This window comes from Magnolia sinica, chromosome 7 (assembly GCF_029962835.1).
Source record: "Magnolia sinica isolate HGM2019 chromosome 7, MsV1, whole genome shotgun sequence".
Taxonomy (NCBI): domain Eukaryota; kingdom Viridiplantae; phylum Streptophyta; class Magnoliopsida; order Magnoliales; family Magnoliaceae; genus Magnolia; species Magnolia sinica.
In genome coordinates this window covers 39327082-39344375 of record NC_080579.1, presented here as the reverse complement: position 1 = coordinate 39344375, position 17294 = coordinate 39327082, and positions in this window count along the sequence as shown.

Here is a 17294-nt window from a genome sequence, read left to right as displayed (position 1 = left end):
GTGTCACAGGTGGAGAACTCTCACTCGTATCCTGGGCCTCTACCTCTTCCTCGTCGCTCTCTGTCTCATCCTCACTTTCTGAGGCTTGTCGTCGACGAGGCCCAATGTCCATTTGATTTAGGGTCATCTCATTAATGTAGCGAACAGGTACCGGCTTTTCTGCCCCAAGCCTGAAGCCAAACTCATGTGCAAGTTGACAAATGAGTTGGCCAAATGGGAGTGATTCGGTCCTCCTATTCGAACGACCGATAAGGATAATCTGACGCAAGATGTACGTTGGCACACAAAGCTTCTCTCCTTGCCCCACCTGATACAGAAAATCTACCATCAGGCGCGTACACTCACTGTGGTTGCTCCACCTTGGATAAATATTGAATGTGCACATGTGGTGAAGCAAGCGAAAGTCGTCCGTCATGTTGGTAGCTAGAAGGCTTCTATTAGGCTGTCATTCGACCAAACGACCATACAGGAACTACGTGTGGTGATCCCTCTCACGCGTACTGCTCAAATTCTTCTCACTCGCATGAACCTCGCCAAGCGGCACATTCAGGAGTCGGGATATCAAAGCGACATTGACCATGGCCTCCCGATCTCTTCCACAAGGGATCTTGAACTGCAAAGGCTCCAGTGAGGGATCACGAATGAGGGCATAAAAAGCTCGAACAGTACTCACATTGGCGCGATATTTGCCCTCAAACAAGGGACACCAACCCGCCCCTTCCAGGCGCTCCAACAAGAGAAACTCGCCAAATAGTCACAGATCTACATGAGCCTCAAAAAGGACCCTACAGCCTTCATAGACTCCATGAGATAGCTCCGCCAACAGAGTTCTTTCAATGGGAGCTTGAGGATCAAGGTCTCGCTTCGTCTGAAACTCACGGGTGGCGGTCGTGCTCGCGACAGCACCTCTCGGCCTCCGTGCACGGGTTGGGCGGCTAGGCTCGGCTTCATTCACGGGTGCTCTCTTCTTCCCCATCAAAGAGAGAAAGGTGGAGATGGAAAATATGGCCGTGACAAACTCAAATAGGGCCATGAAAAATGAGGGAAAAGAGGGAAATGGGAAGAATGGTAATACTTCCACGATTTGGAGACCCAAAGGAAGGATTTGGGTGCTCAAATTGAAGGGAAAGAGAGAGAAAATAGTAATGGGGATGGGTTTTTGAGGTGGGTTGGATGGGTGTGCACGAAAATGAAAGAAGGAATTTGAGGGATTTTTGTAGGGTTTTGAGAGAGATTTCAAGAAAAGGAAAGCTTGGAGGGTGAGTTTGTGAAGGAAATAGGGTTTAGAAGGGTTTAAAATCAAGCAACCATGGAGGAGTGGGCCACACAAGACCCCACATGCATCGGCCCGAGCCGGCCCTCCTAGCCTGGCCCGCTGGGCGGTGAGGGCTCGCCGAACCGGCGAGGTCATCACCAATCTCTAGACAGTCCGGCGATGACTCGCCATTTGGGCGAGGTCCACCTGGCCCCTTAGCTCTAAAATGATGTGGGTCCCCCTGGAATTACCCCGATCGGGCCCTTAGTCTGATTCAACGCATACCGGGCTACTAAGAGAAGAAACTGATTCAGATTCGAATTTACAAACCTTTTAAGGGCTGAGATGGGAAGATAAACCATCTAAACTCGTTAAACCTTACGGTCTAGAAGAGATGGGAAGACCTTTTAAGGGTGAATTCAGATTCGAATTTACAGACCTTACGGTCTAGAAGAGATTTTAGGTCGCTGTGTATGATCAGGAGTGCGCACAGACTCGATCTCGACGATCGTTTTCAGTAAACTTTCGCCGATAGAAGCAACGGGAAAAACATACACAAATTTTAGATTAATCTTACACCCTCCTACATTAAGGTGGCTACAGCGTGCGGTGTGTGACCATAACCCAAGTCTGGTTTAATCCAAATCATGCTCTGATACTAACTTGTAACACCCTGAAAATCGGGGGTCGAGCATAACTCAGCTCCTGAGTTTCAAAACATTACTTATGCAACATATTTAATGATGGATGTATGTTGTCTGTATGAGTGCATAAAACATGGAATAGATTAAGCCAAACTGCAAACATAATTCAGGGATAAGTGAAAGACGCAAGCGGAAGACTTAAAGAAGCATATGTGTACATGTGCAAGTCCCTGAAATACGTATACATGCCAGGTCATAATAACAAGTGTTGCTTTAAAAAATACAAGCATCAAATGACATCATTTAGTATAATTACAATGAAAACCCAGAATCCCCGCATATCAGGACATGGCTCACATGAACTCGCCTGAGAACTGCATAAAAGAAAATGCGGCCTCATCATTCTCGAATTCCTGCTTTGCCTCAGGGGTCACATCATCATCTGCATCTAAGACAGAATCTGGTTGGTGTTGAAACACCGTCCCAGAACGTGGGAGTGAGTGATCAACTCAGTGGAACCATACAGTAAAAGTTAACATGATATCAAATCAATCAAGCAGTAATGATAAGGCAATACAATTAAACAAGTCTAAAGTACTCTTATTAATGCAGGGATGTATGTATATATGATGCATGCCCTCGCCTGCACTCCCTCAGCGTCTTCATCTTACGTTACGCATGACAACCTCCTGCAGTGCCAATGACTTCTACGCACATGCAATGCGGTGCATGAACATGATTACCAAGTTATTTTTAGTCCTTTTCATACAGCAGGATTGGGAAGCTAAGGTACCTTCCTCATATCAATTTCCACACAGTGATCCATTCTAGGGTCATCAGTCCTAGGCAATCTCATACGATCATATGGTTCTAGGTCGCTGCAAAGGGCTCGTCACCAATCAATGCACGCCTATCATACTTTCGTTACTACTCTAAGGCTCGTCACCTTAATGCCGTATCAAGGTATGCTTGAGGTCACTACAAAGGGCTCATCACCAATCAATGTAGGCCGACAGCGCGAATATAGTGTCCCATACCACCATAATTGGCTCACGAGTCTGGTGTGCTCACTGGTCACTACGGGGAGGCTTGTCACCCCAGCGTAGGCCGACAATTGACCACGGTGTCCCATACCACCATGTCCAGCTCATGAGTCTTAGCGGATCAAGGTACAACGGTTAACGGAATTTCATTGGTAAGCTTGGTACCCTAGATTCAAACAATAGCGTCCATACATGGTGAACATACATCGGACAATCGGGTTACTTGACGAACTCGACTAGCACGAGAGCACGTTGGGTTGAACGACATAGAGTGCGAAAACACTCCGTGTGGCCAAACCACTACCGACAACTCTAATACGACTTGGGTTCGTCAAATCATGTCCTTCGTGACGAAAGCAACCTCAGCCACGAACTCAAGGCCAATTACCGATTTCTTGGACTATTTCATAGTCCCAAACACATTCCATTATAATAGATATGCATATACAATTTAGAACAGTAATGGAAAAACAATTCAAATCATGTAGTATGTGACCATTTGAAGAATATCAACTTAAAATGGATTTACACATAAGTAATACTTGAAGTTAAACAACAAAGAATGTGACTTGCATGTAGGAAATCATACACACCAATAGGAGAGTTGAGAATCGCTTCTCAACGCCCGCAAATAGGATAATATATTACACTTTAGACCATTCAGACATTTCTACAAACACTTAGACTACATAGTTCAACATACATGACGTGTGTTGGAATACACGCATTTGGACAATTCCTTTTGCCAAGGAGTTGACACACATACAACTAGCACAAATACACGACTGTTAATCATGGCAAGCACATGTTCATATTTTATACGTATACGATACTTTCTACATACACAAGGAATACACACATCTCAACACAAGACATATATATCAGGAATGCAATATAAACATAGCATTTGGCATGTGAAATTACACCCACAACAATAATAAATCATTATCTGACATTGAAAGCCTTGAAAGCCATAACCTATACGAATATAGTCCGCACCTTAAACCGGAAAAAGTGCACCGAACTGATTCAGACGATAAGTCTTCGTCAACGACAACTAAATAACTTAAGGCATGAATAGAAATGAGCTACATCAACACTTAGACAAGTCTAAGCTCTAAAACAGATTAGGGTTAGATTAACTTACCCAAGAAGGAACTTAGAATCGCCAGAACAACGATTCAGAAGTGATGGTTTAAGGATGCAGGGAAACAAGAAAGAATCTCCAATGATTCACCCACTTCTCTCTCACTTTCTCTCTCTTTTCCTCTCTCTTTCTTAGCTAGGGTTAGGAAATTCGTATGGAAAAGAGAGTGAGGCTTTTAAGGTCTTTATATAGGCCTAACATTGATGAAAATAGCCCCAGGGTCAAGGTATACTTAGGTTACAACCAAATCAGGCTTCTCTCGATCCAACAGAACACTTCCGGTGGTCCTTTTTCCATGTGCAATTGGACTTAAGCTCACTGACCATGGATCTAGGTCAGGCTGAGTTTTCGTACCGATCGGATTTACAGATCATCCATGGCAGACCACTCTCAATTCAACGGTCACCGAAACTCGATCAGGTCCACAAGCACTATGACATGCCTGGGCCATCTTCCCTGATCCGTGGGTGAAATTGGGTCAGAATCCAACGGTCAGATTGCTTAAAATCGTCGCGCAAGCGACACGACTCAGATTTCATAAAATCATATTTAATTTCTCACCGTTCTCACACTCTTCACTCCGGACTCCATCAAATCAACCTAGGACATCATCTAGACTTGATTTTTGAGGTGATGGTCAAGTCCAACTAGGTGACCATAACTGTCTAAGATCATCGCTATCGGACTTTTAACGCGCGGTCCAGGTCCGATCCAAAGCTTCTAAAAATTCTCGAGAGCAACTGGATTTAGTGTTGAATCCCAGATTTCAGAGTAACATATCGCTAACGATTCTACATGTTTTGAGTCCTACAGATCAAATTTAAAGTGATTGATGCTAATTTCACAAGCAATCGAGTGTAGAGCTAATTAACCACAAATCACTTCGAAGGAAAGTAAAGGCAATACTCGGGTCTTAGCACGAAATTTTCCGGGTCATTACACTAAGTGTTTGGCAAGGTGGACACCATGGCAGAAGATCAAGGGTCCACATGTACGAAGGTCTATAAATACCCCATTTCCCCTCTCATTTGCACAAAGACAAGATATCAGAGCTCCTGAGAAGCAAGAAGGCATCTGAGTACCTTGATAGGTACTTAGAGAAGAAGAAGGAGAAAGAGGAACAAGATGGACCCTGTGCATTTGCGTTGGACCACACAATAACATGTTGTTGCGCCAGCCCGCACATCCACATGTTGTTACGGGGGAATGATGTATGACGTTGCAGATATACTGTCGAATTTCTGATTATTGCAAGTGTTCGCTGCAATTCAGTGTTCTTCCAAAAGAAGCCTCTATTCTACATGAATTAAAGGAAAGAGCAAAAGAATGTTCAAATAGGATATTTAAATCCGCACAACACTTCTCTTGCTGAGATGAATATATTACAAGCTGAAATGCTGCCGGAATTGGAATCGATATCCAAACTTATTTGATATTTACATAATTCAATGTTATATATACTTCATCTTGGAATCAAGGGATAAAAGAGGATATAAACGAATTTAGAATTAATAAAATATATTGTGATGATTTCTCTCTATATTCTTTCTTTTTAATTATTGAATAAGATAATCCTCAAATAAAATATATTTGTTTCTTGTCAAAACACCAACCCAATCAAACCAAATTCTATCTTTCAAAAATCAGTCAAGCTACATTTCATAATGTAATCTTTTACCGCTCTTGTCAAATAAATTACATTTCTTAGTATAATCCTTTACTTTCCAACCTGTTGTTTACATTTCACAGTGTAATCTATAGCGGTAATCAAGTAGCTGATAATCTTTAGTTATAATTTGAGTTCATGCTCGCATGCTGGATTCAGTTTATCTATCGGAAAGGAGTTCTTCAGCTACTCTTCGCGACTGACTATAAGGATTTCTATCTCATTTAATTTTATCTTTATTGAAAAGTCCTTTCGTATGGAATTCAAAGAGTAACCCATCATTAGAGGACAAACCCTATCATAATTAGTTGTCGGCGAAACCAACATGCAATTAAACGTTAGTTATAAGTGCAATATCAAAATATTAGTCTATGAGCCCACCATAATATGTGTTTTATCAAAGTTGTCCATCCATTTTCACATCTCAAGTTGGAGCATGAGCCAAGAAAGGAAGCAGATCGAAGGCCCAAGTAGACCACACTATAGGAAACAATAATGATTAATCATCCACCATTGATACATTGTGTGTTCCACTCGGAGCTTCGATTTACCTCCCTTTTGGTATCATACCTTAAAATAAATCGTAGAAATGGATGGATGGAGTGGATAAACAACAAAAATCACGGTGGGCCCATGAGCCCTAGAATGGACCTCTAGTCTTTTGCTTCACGTAGAGCCTGTTGCGCAAGGCCCATTGCCCGGTGTACCACAGAGTAGCAACAAAAACGGATTAACTACTCCCCTAGACACTAGCCAATGGCTAGTGGTCAGTGCTTTGTGGGCCCCACCATGATGTATGTGTTTCATCCATGCTATCCATCTACTTTTTTAGATCATTTTATGGTATGAGACCAAAAATGAGGTATATCCCATTCTCAAGTGGACCACATTACAGGAAATAGTGTTGAATGAACGTCAACCATTAAAAACTTTTTGGGGGCCATAAAAGTTTTGGATCAAGCTGATCTTTGTTTTTTCCCTTCATCTGGGTTTGTATAACCTAATCAACAGATTGGATGACAAATAAACAGTACAGTGGGCCTTAGGAGGATTTTAATGGTGGATATTCAATCACTATTATTTTCCTATGGTGTGGTCCACCTGAGATTTATATCACTCTAATTTTTCATTATCAATCCCTAAAATGATTTGTAAAAATGGATGAAAGGAATGGATGAAACACATACATCATGGTGGGGCCCACAGAGCATAGACCACTAGCTACTGGGCTAGTGGCAGGGGGAGTAGCCAATCCGTTCTCAGCAGCAACCTAGTTGTGTTGACATCACCAAGTTCTGTGCGTCCCATCATGAGGTATGAGTTATATCCAAGATCTGGTACAATGAGTCTATCACATCATCCATAGTCACCTTCCACTTCTCAGCACCAGGCTCACCTAGAGCCATCTGAATAGTAGACGGATCCCCCTCGTCTATAACGAGAGCATATGTGATATTGGAGTAGTCCATGTACCTCGCTGGTAACCTGCGATTATGCGGTGTGATTCTTCTCACGGGTGGCTACTCCACCTGTTGTCTTTTATTTATTTATTTCTCATTTTTTTATTAACATTTCGAAGTCCAATCCACTGATCTGCTGTTCATTATGTTCGAGGCACATTTCATGGGGTTGCCATGTAAACATCATACCAATTTAACAAGTATCAACCATTTAATAATTTTTCTAAAATTAGAATTGGAGGAAAATTACTAGATGAAATTAGACTTAATAATGAATTATTAGAAAAAAATATATAAGTTATTCATGAACTAGATGCTAGAAAAATTGAATATCAGGTGACAGGAAACCAAAATTAACTACAAGAAACAAACAAGCTTGAAACTTGACTATGAAACAATATCTGATACATTTTCTTTAAAATGTTATTTACCCTTTCTCGATCGCATGATATCGCTGTTGGGTTGTTAGCAAACCGACAAGCCGTTTCCTAGATACGACAAACCTCCTTTCATATTTATAGCAGTGGAAAAATCCACCACTATAAGTCAATTTTATTGTATCGCATCTTTCTGACCATTTAAAGATGTCTAACCTATTTTTGAGAACATGTTTACTGGTATAGTCTCCACGTATGCTATTGCAATACATAGGGATGTATTATAGTGGACCTCACATGTACATCGAATATAGACTGTTAGGCAAATTTTCAAATTTAAACCATCCATTATTTTCTTACTTGTGGCCCACCTGATCGGCATGCTTCCCTTATTTTCTAGGCCAGGAGTACACCTGATATGCATCATAGATGTCCCATAATTCTGATGTTAGCAAGTGTGCCCTATCAAGCTTCCAACACCCTCAGATCAGTTACAAATCCAAGTTTATATAACAACGAAAGTGGGGTTTGGCTTAAGACGGTGTTTAGGTTGGAAAAGTGGGAAAAAAGAAGCCTGCTTCTGCTAGTTCCACTTTTCATGCCACCCCAAAGGCTAAAAAGCCTACCTCGTTGGCTAGAAACCCTCCCAAAAATGACTTGGCACCACACCCACAATGCAACCTTGATGCATTTACATAATCCCTGACATTCATGAATAGTTTCCAAACAGACCCTTCTGCCAGTATAAAGAATGTGGGATTGATTATGGGGGTGCCACCTCTATCATTTACATTGGGATCTTCTTGGATTGGCTAAATCTTGTCATCTTTTCTTCCATCATGATCCTTCTGCCAATATTTTTATTATTAGCCTAAGATCATCATCTTCTCGGTGGGTGAAGCCATTCAAGAGATTGGCATTGGATGCTCTTATTCATGCATGATATCAGTACTGCTTGAATTCCAATTCCACAGATTCATAGCTCCAAGTCCAAGCTTAATATAGTTTCCCATACTCTGCTTCTCATCAACAGACCCTTGACTTTTCTGTGGATAGGCAATCTTTGCTTGGGTGTTCATGTCCTAGATACTTGGATTCTATATTCTTAAGCTATGACCAGAGATTTGTAGATTGACTTGGTGAGTTATTTGGCACAGTGAATATGGTGAGCTTCTATTACAGCGGACAAGAAACATGTGATGTAGTTGGTTGTTTGGGCAGATATGCAACATGTGATGTAGTTGGTTGTTTGGGCAGATATGCAACATGTGATGTAGTTGGCTATTTAGGGAGAAGTTGGAGCCAGGAGGGGTTCTTGGACATTATGAGATATTGTAATTTTATAGTCAATATGATGTTTTTCATGTTTCAGGTGATGAAATCTGCAGTAGTCATTGGGAGTTCAGACAATTACGAGTTCAGACAGAACTAAATGGTTGGCACCAGACTGCAGTAACGCAATTATTTTTTATTTTTTTATTTTTTGGAAGTTGTCTATGTGTTGTTTAGTCCATACTTATGTTATAGTGCCTTGAATTGTTTGTGCAATGGTTAGTTTGTTTTGGCTTCATTCAGCTATGTATTTGTCTTTGACATCTTGTTTTTGCTGATGTTTGGCAAGTCTTCATTTGTCTTGATCTTCTATATGACATTTCCTGGATCTTTGGTCCATCATAATGCCTATTGTTTGTTGCTACAGGCATTGGTGTTGGATTGCTCTTATTGTTTGAACATGCCTGATCTGTTGTACTGATGCAAGGAACATTGACATGGCTTTTAAGAAAAACTTGAAGAAATTTCCATGCCCTTATATCTATGCCTATAGATGGGAGACGTTCTCTTTCTATTCTTTGTTCAGGTATTTGCACTCATTCTCACCTTCTATTCACTACGCCAAAGTTGCATATTTGCGACGGACCAAATCAGTCGTAAAACTAAATAAACGACCAATTTCATCCGTCACTTGGTCCGTTATTGTTTACTGGGTCATTTTTTGTCTGACGGATAAAATCCATTGTTTAATCTACGACAGATAAGGTTTGACGCAGATTACCGACGGATAAGATCCGTCGCAAAAAATAAAAAATCCGTTGCTGAAATTTAGAAAAACCACCTGAATTATTCGTCAATAAAAATATTGGTGACGGGTAAGGTCCGTTGCTAATATGAGGAGAGCGACGAACAAATTTGTTGTCCATTGTCAACTTATTCAGAAATTAGTGACGGATTTGGTCCGTCACTAAAATATCTGTGAATTACAAAAAAATTGTCAGATTTGTTTGTATTTTTCATTTTAACCTTACACCTGATAGTCATTAAAAAAATAATTCACATGAGGATGAGATTGATCAATGATGCAATCTTCATTCTCCTCCAGATTTCAAAGATGCACAGAAGTATATTTCAAAATGAGAGGACTTAAAAATAAGAGAGATGAATACAAATCTAATTTAAGCAGCAAGTAATCCTAATTTATTAAAAAAAATAATCACTGAAATTAAACAAAGAAATCCAATAGAAAAGAATCTAATATTCTTCTGAGCCATGATCTACCAATTCACTAAAAAGAAGGGAAAAATTAAAAATATTACTAGAAAATAAGAAAAATAAATCCTTCTATAGTTAAAATCCATGATCTAGTAAATCAGCCAATCTCTATCTCATCATTTCAATGGAAAAAGTACAATTCTAAGAGAAACCGCACAACCATTTCAAGAGTTCAACACTATTCTAATGCAAAAACCTTAAAACATACCTCTTCATGGAGTTTCTTGTTTTGGGCCTGTCACGCACCGGACTCGGAGACCAGGCTCACAAGATTCCTGATTGCCGATTCTGGTGCCGACAACCTCCGTAGCACCCCATTCTCGGCTCCTGGCACCCATTCACCAGGTTCTAATCCTAGGATTCTACAAGGAGGATTTCTATAACATAAGTCTGATTCATAACGAGCATACCCAAGATCATAACATCATAACCACATAAAATAACTACATGAACAGTATTACAAAATCCACAAAGAATTAAAACTTTTTATAATAAATGGCTCGAAATAAAGAAAGATACAATGATATATGATAAAACTCCAAAAGAGATAGCTCCTCGGCAAGCTCCTGCTATTGCCTAGCGTCACCTGCACGCATCAATCGTGCATAAGCTTATAGAAAGCTTAGAGGGTGGTGTAAGTGTGTGCAGGATAGATGCCAAGGGTTTAATATTAGAGTATGCGGAAATGCTAGCAAGACCATGAATATCATCAATACTATTAAGCATACCAAGGCTATGCTATATCAAGCATGAATGCTATCAGTCATCACATGGTTATGCAATGCAACATGAGTACTGAGTGCCATACCAAGGCGATGCAATAAGAGGCCTACATAACCAAATGTTACATGCAATGTGAAATGCAATCATGCCAGTCCTCATATCAAGTCCACATATCAATACAGTTCCTCTCAAGGAAATCATCGGGGTCAAATACACTACATGCTGACTGCCACCTCCCTAGCCGCGCAGACTAACAAGCGTAAGAGACCTCACTGCCTGCCTGTGGAAAGCCAATCACCGACAAAGCTCGATGGTGGCAGACCCATTTACAAGCTAGTCAAACTTAGCCTAGCTTAAATGCCCTCTCACTCGGGCGGATAAGGCCTTACCCCTTTCCAACCGACCATGTTACAGTGAGAGACACGGCCTCAAGGCGTAGGCACCGACGCTCATATTTCCACTTGGTCTAGATGTTAGAGCATCTCCTAGTACCATGAAGGTTTTGGGACTTTCACCCAAAGACATCTTAAGTGCCCACAGTGCTGAAAATAATATTTTCGGTGTCCAAATCTGGCCATCCACATTATGCCTGTGGAGGCCACAGCCCTGATGAAGCTAGGATGGATATCATGCCATACAAATGCAAGATGCATGAATCACGCCAGTCAACCATGCATTAGTCCTGTGCACACAATGCTCATGTAGGGCAACTCCAAAATTCTAGAAGTCCCATAAAATAATCTGCCCAACGGCATAAGTCATGATCAATCATACCACGCTCCAAGCATACATATGATGCATATGGATGAATCATGAAGGTAACTAAGTTTGATATGTGACAATGTTGTACTCTCCTTTTACCAAGGTTAAGTCTAGATACTTAGACAATTCCTTAAAATGTGAAAGATACATACTACTAGTGGGGGGTCCAATGGTTTGGGGTAGCCCACAAGGTCTAAGTAAATAATACTACGGGCCTAAAGGGTGTGGGCTCAAACAAGGTCTAAGGTGGACATTCGACCACTAGTAGATGAGAATGGACCTAACAAATGGGCCTAAGGTGGACATTCAACCACCAATGGGCCTAGTGTAGTCCATAGTGGGGACATTTAACCACCATTATCCCCAAGAGGGTGGCCCAACAAGAAAACTAGCCAAATCAAGGCCCAATGCCCGTATATCATCATGAAAACACAATAGGCAGCAATAAATACTCATCACAACACATAATGGGCCCCAAGAGAATGGCTCAAGGCCTAGATATAACAACATAGGCCCAAGGGGGCAAGTTATGGCCCAAGGTACACACTATTATGGGCAGATGGCTCGAACCCATGCATTAAATGGATCAAATGGTAGCCTACAGGCCCATAAACACAGGGCCAAGGCCTAAATCATCCATGTGGGCCTCACAACATCGGCCCAAGACTTAGCAAGGCCTATCCAACATGCTTCAAGATGGGCCTTGCAAGTCAGCCCATAACTATGATTTAGATGTGGGCATTCAAGGTTCAATCATACAAGTTGGGCTTATAGGTAGCCCATTGCCCATAATACAAGGAGGTTAGCCCTTACACAATACTGGGCTCAAATAACGGACTAGCAGTCCATCTGGGTCTATTGGACCATTAAAATCTATTTTATGGATGGCCCACAATATATAACTAAAGATGGGCCTCATAAGACAGTAATTAAGCCCAAAAATATCTTAGAATTAATCTGATCATGTGTGTACTCAACACTCTTCATTTGGTGGGCCTCACATCCTTATAATATCCACAACGAGTATCATACATCTTTTAGTATATTGCTGGACTTTCAGCCCACCTAACTTCCTAGGCTTGCTGAGGTCCAGCAGATAGGATTTATAGAAGAAAATAAATCTTATAATGGTCCTTAATACTCATAGTGGGCCCCAACAGATGGAGAGTGTGAATGCAACACACAAAAAGAGGTGGGCCTGCTGATGGACTGTGAGTCCAGCAGCACCCCAAACATGCTGGAGATCTTAGGTGGGCCTGAGCATCCCAAGGGCCTGGACGGCCATCAAATGAACATCAAGGTGGGTTCCAATGGGGGACATCCCTCTAGGGAGTGGTCTGCAAATCAGTGGGCCATACCATGGAGGACGGCCTCGATAAAACACATACATCAAAGTGGGTCACAAGGTGGGGGCTGCTAGCCCACCTTGGGCACCCCAAGGGTGGGATGGCTAGCCCTATCTGGTGCCCCAGGTGGGCCCCACTGGTGGATGTCCCACTAGGGAATGGTCCACCATCAAGGGGGGATCACAAAGGATGGATGGCTTGGATGAAAACATACATCATGGTGGGCCTAAGGTGGGGTGGACGACCGGTGCATTGCTGGACAATCAGCCCAGCTGGATGTCCAGCAAGGTGCTATTGTCCCAGCCCCTAAACACCCTAAAATCTGATCAGATAGGTGGACCACAAGCACCTGGGGTTAGTCTCTACAAGGTGGGCCACAAGATGAGTGAAGGGGAAGGCCATCATCACACGTAGATACCTGAAACAAAAATGGATAGCAAGGTCCAGAATAAAAATATAGCAAAAAATATGATGTTGTCCCTATTTTGAGCACCCCATTAGAGTGGGCCCAAGTCTGCCAAAAATTAGGGAAAAAATGTGCCCAACCTCCCTATTCAAGTGTACATCAAGGTAGGGTCCACAAAAGTGGCCTAATACCTCAAAAACAATTTCATATTTATGATTTTTCAAAGTGTAGTGTGGCTGGACAGTCCAGAAAATCTAGACCGTCCACCCCACTTGGGCCACTCCTTTGGGTGGTCAAACAAGGTCAGATGGAGGTGAAACTTAATATACATCTAGGTGGGGTCCACACCTCCAGGAATAGTCTATCAAAGGGATAAAAACATCCTTCCAAACAATCCAAAAATCCATACCAAAATCATAGAGAAACAGTCAAGCAATTTTATGGACAGCAATATATCTCTGAAATAAACTAAGCATAAGTACTAAGAAAAGGGGAAATCGCCCCATGAAATTGGTGATATGGTCCACCTTAGTGGGCCCCAAAAATATCCAGACCCTTTCCCCCACTCAAAATCCATTGCATGTGCCTATTATGGGGTAAATAGGACACCGATGTCCATAGAGTGGATAGCCATGGGCGTCCACTCTACTTGGATGGTCTGGATATTTCCAGGCCACAAAGTGGGCCACACACATCAAGAACAAGAGATAAATAAAGGATATAAAAGAGATTCAGCCACAAGGAAAGGGACTTCGCCATATTGAGGCCCTTCCCTTCATCACACAAACACATATCCACTATATCATTGATGTACATGGATCTACATATGTATGGCTCTTTCTATTCAAGATCTAAGGTGGAGATGCCATCTCCACCAAGGATCAAGGGTCTAGATGACCCAAGAATCCTTAAATATAAGAGAAAAGACTATGGTGGGGTCCATGGAGAATGGCCTCAACCATGGATCATGCATGCAAAAGGGGTGGGCCATAGGCCACACCCATGAAGACATAGGGACCTCCACCATCATTTGATGGGCCCCACATGCTTCGAAGATGAATGAAGAGGAAGAGCATCTAAAGAAAGCAAAAAAAATAATTGAAAATCTAAACTACAAGAACACCCACCTATCAAAGCTTTAAAATACCACCACCAATGAACTCCTTAGGCTTCTATGCACAAGGATCAATGGTTTAGATCTATTGTTGAGGATTGGATGAAGGGGTTTTTGGGTGGAAGGAGGGCTGGATTTCAGCTAAGGGCTGGGACATCAAAGACCATGCAAGAGAGGGGGAGAGAGACGAGGAAGAGAGAATGGGAATGAATGAAAGGAAGATTGCAAGAGGGAGTGTTTTAGCAAAAACAATCATGAGGTTAATAGAAAAGAGAGGATCATGATATCTTCTCTCCCCTAGAGAAGAGGAAAGGGTCAGATTTTTGGCCTATATAAGAGAAAAAGAGGGCATGCTAGTATGAGAGAGAGGAAAAGTAGCTACCTAGATAAGGAAACTCATGATGAAATGGCCAGCTAAGGACCTAGCTACCTAGGGACCTATAGCCTAGCCTAGCCTAGACTAGCTATGAAATCATGAATCCAAAGATGATGCAAGCATACATGAAAATTCGTGCATACCCTGGGTGGGCCCCACAAATCACGATCAACGGTCCACAAGAAGAGCGGCCTATATCTTTTGATGTACAACTCGGATTACCGCACGAGACGCAGTGTTGGAACCGCAGTGATGATGCAGCCACTATGGCGCTAGTTTCGAGTAGACTTGGGTCGAGTTTATATGATGGGTCTTAAGGGTCATCGCAAATGCAAACCGTAGGTTGCAGGTTACCGAAATTTAACCGGTAGGACCACGAGGCCCGACGAAACAAAATGGATACTAAGGTTGAGGGTCTCACAGGGCCTATAGGATATCATTATCTACTTTAACAATTTCAAATTGCCTTTTTAGAAGATCATAATCCTCTGACTATATATGGTTTGGTGGTTCCTTGAAGAATTCAACAAGCTTTTATAGACCTTGAGGTAACAAAAAATTCTTATGAAAAGCATTTGGCTTGAGAACAATAAAAGAGAGCATGAGACTTTTAGTTAGGAGACAAAACAGGAATGAGCATATCTCAATTTAAAAAATTATGGTGAAAATGTGCAATTTCAAGAAGGGCGGTTTGTGTCGTAGCATGTAAGTTGCTTCAATAAATCAAGCAGTAATATCCACTTTGAAGCATCAAGATGCTCCTGACCATTTACAGAACCCAAAAGATTTTGCTTTGCCCTTTTCTTACTTTTTTAAAGGAAATTACCTTCTTGTGCTGCTTCCTGTACATTGCAGTCCATGTAAGCTTGGATGGCTTCAAGTGGTTGTGGAAGTACCGCTTGCATTTTGAGTTAGAGAACAGGAACACCTATCAGAGATTCAGCATAACATGTTTGGTATCAAGACAAATATAGAATACTAGGGTCACAAGATCTGTCTTTCAGGATGTTTACTTGGGAATCAGCTCACACAAATCTGATACCCTTTCCAGGGTATATCTTCGCACTGCTATAACAACAAAGCTTTGTCCTGAAAATTCCACAAGCTCAACTGAATATATAGGAATCAAGGTAACCATTGCCAATGGAAAGGAGGCCTCAAACCATTAAAAACAAAAAGGAAAGGAAGGAGGAAAAAAGAGGCTTGGAGTAAGGCCCCTTTAAGTTCAACGTAAATATACTAAAAAAAAATAGGAACAGTGAATGTTTTTTTTATCAGAATCCACATGGTTAAAACAGCTTGGACAACACCATATTTTGACATAATAAGAAATGTAGATCATGTTAAAGTGCACATAAGGCTATTTCATGAGAAAAAAGATGTAGCTTTAGACCCATGGAAGACTCGTAATGAATTTGGAAAACCCTTGACGATTGGGCTACTTTAAAGTGTTCCTAGAGATTTGCATAAATGCACCTTTTGCTTTCAATATTGTAAATAAGAAAGCCAATTACACACAAGTATCCATTGGGGTATAGAAAATAAGATATGTACCACTCATTTGCCCGGCCCCATTATATATGCAGTAGGGCCCACAAATTAGGCTGGTCAGATGATCTTAACTTTTCAATCAGAAGAGGGCCCAAAAATGTCTGGTGGTGATTTTTTCCCTCCAATAAAGTAGTTAGAATTAACCAATTAGCATGTTTTTGGCCCATGGCCATAGATTGTGGGGTGGGTAGATGCGCAATCCAGATCTTCTACATATTTTCCATGCATCCCCATGGAACCAAATGCACGGTAATGTGCTCAACAAGTCATGTTCAGTTGACATTCCTATGTTGTAAATGCACAATGGAACTTTCAGTAGAATGCAATAGATGCATGGGTAAAGGCGTAAAGCAACATCTTTTAAAAAAACTATTTACCATTAGCTTTGATGGAAATTTCTGCAGTTAAAACTAAGATTCCAACACAAAATCTCTCCATTAGCTTTGATAATCAATATTAAACTTTGATCTTCAATCTCTAACATTCCAAGTAAAATGTAGCATTTACAAAAGATCCGACAGTTGATTCTAAGATCCAACAATTACGTAACTTTACAAACATGCCAAATCTGTCTAAAAATGTAAACAGAAGTATAGAAATCTAACCATTGAAATAGGATTTCCACCCTCCAAATACCTAAATCATTGCAGGCCTCCACCCCTTAATACAAAACACAACAATGTTTCTTCTGAGCTAACCCATACAAATGAAAAGAAACAACCCATCTAATACATTCAAAGGAGTCTTCACACCAAGATGAACCTAGTATTATCTACTACATACTAGTAACATACAACCAATATTGGGGCACCATACCATAAGCTACAAAATTTCAGGTCCCATATATATATATATATATATTAAAAACCTAGTATTA